Source organism: Schistocerca americana, chromosome 7 (genome assembly GCF_021461395.2).
Source record: "Schistocerca americana isolate TAMUIC-IGC-003095 chromosome 7, iqSchAmer2.1, whole genome shotgun sequence".
NCBI lineage: Eukaryota > Metazoa > Arthropoda > Insecta > Orthoptera > Acrididae > Schistocerca > Schistocerca americana.
Window position 1 is genome coordinate 283538719 of NC_060125.1, and position 2567 is coordinate 283541285.

Here is a 2567-nt window from a genome sequence, read left to right on the forward strand (position 1 = left end):
TGTGTTCTACCGGGCCTTATGTGTTTATCTTATAAGATTTATGTTGTAGAATTTTTCTAATACTCAGCTAAATTTACTATGATGAGGATTACTGTTATCCTCAAATATAATTTCCATTTATAATATGTTATTTACTTTGTACAGATGTTTAGACATTATTTAATCTGTTTTGTTTTAATGCTCACGTGTGAAGTTGATGTTTCGAAAATTATTCTGACCTTTTATATATTTACTTATGTCATAATTGCTGTAACACTGATGTATATGTTTATTTCCATTCTTTTGTAAAGCCTGTATTACAACAAATGTTATCTGTATTGTTATGTTCTTTAATGATGTGTTTTGTACCTTTGTAATTGTATTCTTATGTTGTAAATTTACAATTGTATAGACATCAGTTCATCAAATCAAGTTACTTTTCACTGCACACATTTCGATTGGTCATAGTATATGCAAAATATGTGAGAAGTTGGGACTGTTTGTGTTTGCACATGTGTTCATAATTCAGCAAGGGACTGGTTAAGAGCATTGCTGGTTCTAAGAACAACTCCAAAAACTTTGTGAGTGCACAAGCGGTGGTCATGGACTTCCTATATTGTCTGCAAGACTCTTTGATGGTAATTGTGCACCTGCACAGTCGCAACAGATGACAAGAACTACAGTGGGTCTGCATCTTTGACGGCCCACGAATACCATTAATTCTACAAGGACTGCAGTGGGTCTGCACCTCTGAAGGCCCACCAATTCCGTAATCTCTACCAGGACCACAGTGGGACAGCTCTGTGATGACCTACCTACCAATATTCTTCAATACTTCGACTGACTCTGCTGTCGGTTTGCTCTGTAGTTGCCCATTACCTGTCTGCATGTCAAGAGTCAGCACTTTCTTTCCATTGGAAGGACAACACTACTTCTTCAAGACTGCATGGAAATCCACTACTTCCGTGTGCATTTTCTTTTACTGCTCAGACATTGTGAAAAAAAACAGTGGAATTTTACTTTGATTAATGATCAGGACTGTCTTTATGGACTGTGAGAAAATTTTAGCTTTCGAGCAACATTTTATCAATAAGTGTGTGCATTTGATGTCTCTGTTACTGTAATTATCAAAAGTTTTATCAAATGATTATTGGCCTCTGCCAAAACAATTTGTAAACTTTTTTGTCGGGAGCATGGGGGTTATGTAAGTAGGCAGTTCAGGTTTTTATATTGGTAACGCCACGTAGAGCTCTGTATGAAAATCACTGGCTGTGCTGTGTGCAGTCTGTGGCTGGTGGGCATTGTTGAAATATTTGCTATTGTAGTGTTGGGCAGTTGGCTGTTAACAGTGTGTAGCGTTGCGGAGTTGGAGGTGAACTGCCAGCAGTGGTGGATGTGGGGTGAGAGATGGCGGAGTTTTGAGAGCGGAAGATCTGGACATGCGTCCAATAGAAAGAGTAAATTTGTAAGACTGGATGTCATGAACTGATATATATATTATGACTTTTGAACACTATTAAGGTAAATTCATTGTTTGTTCTTTATCAAAATTTTTCTTTTGCTGACTATGCCTATCAGTAGTTAGTGCCTCCAGTAGTTAGAATCTTTTATTTAGCTGGCAGTATCGGCGCTCAGTCCGCCCCTTATAGCTGAGTGGTCAGCGTGACAGACTCTCAGTCCAAAGGGCCATGGTTCGATTCCCGGCTTGGTCGGAGATTTTCTCCGCTCAGGGACTGGGTGTTGTGTTGCCCTAATCATCATCATTTCATCCCCATCGACGCGCAGGCCGCCGAAGTGGCGTCAAATCGAAAGACCTGCACCAGGCGAACGGTCTATCCGACGGGAGGCCCTATCCACACGACATTTCCTTTTTCACTGGCGCTCGCAGTATTGCTGTAGTTCGAGAAAATGAATATTTTTGTAAGTGATTGATGAAAAGTGTAGTTTATTGTTAGTCAGGGCGAGGTGGCGCAGTGGTTAGCACACTGGACTCGCATTCGGGAGGACGACGGTTCAATCCCGTCTCCGGCCATCCTGATTTAGATTTTCCGTGATTTCCCTAAATCGTTTCAGGCAAATGTCGGGATGGTTCCTCTGAAAGGGCACGGCCGATTTCCTTCCCAATCCTTCCCTAACCCGAGCTTGCGCTCCGTCTCTAATGACCTCGTTGTCGACGGGACGTTAAACACTAACCACCACCACCACCACCATTCTTTTGTAGGGATTTTTCAAAGTCAGATTGCGTTGCGCTAAAAATATTGTGCGTCAGTTTAGTGTTGGTCAGAATAGGTAAAGAGCGAAATGTCTGAGTACGTTCAGATCTGCTCAGCTGTTTGAAAATCAAATAATGTAAGAGGTTTATCGTCACAGTAATTCATTAGATTTTCTAAGAGGAAGTTTCAATCATAAAGCGTTTGGTATACCCCAGTACTTACAGCTAGATATGGAAGATTTTATTAACCATCATGAAGCAGATGGAACGAAGGAGGAGTGCACTACTCCATGGGGAGACGCCGTGAAGGTTGTGCCAAAGAAGTCACCAGGTGGGTCTATCTAAAACAGGTTCTGCGGCGACTATATTTTTCTTG

General features: G+C 41.3%; 1 non-coding gene across 1 annotated transcript; it reads left to right on the forward strand.

Moving 5' to 3' along the window:
• Positions 1-1938: 1938 nt before the first annotated feature.
• On the forward strand, positions 1939-2011 carry Trnaa-cgc. Its single transcript has one exon. It is a non-coding gene; the product is annotated as a tRNA-Ala (tRNA).
• The last annotated feature ends 556 nt before the right edge of the window (positions 2012-2567 follow it).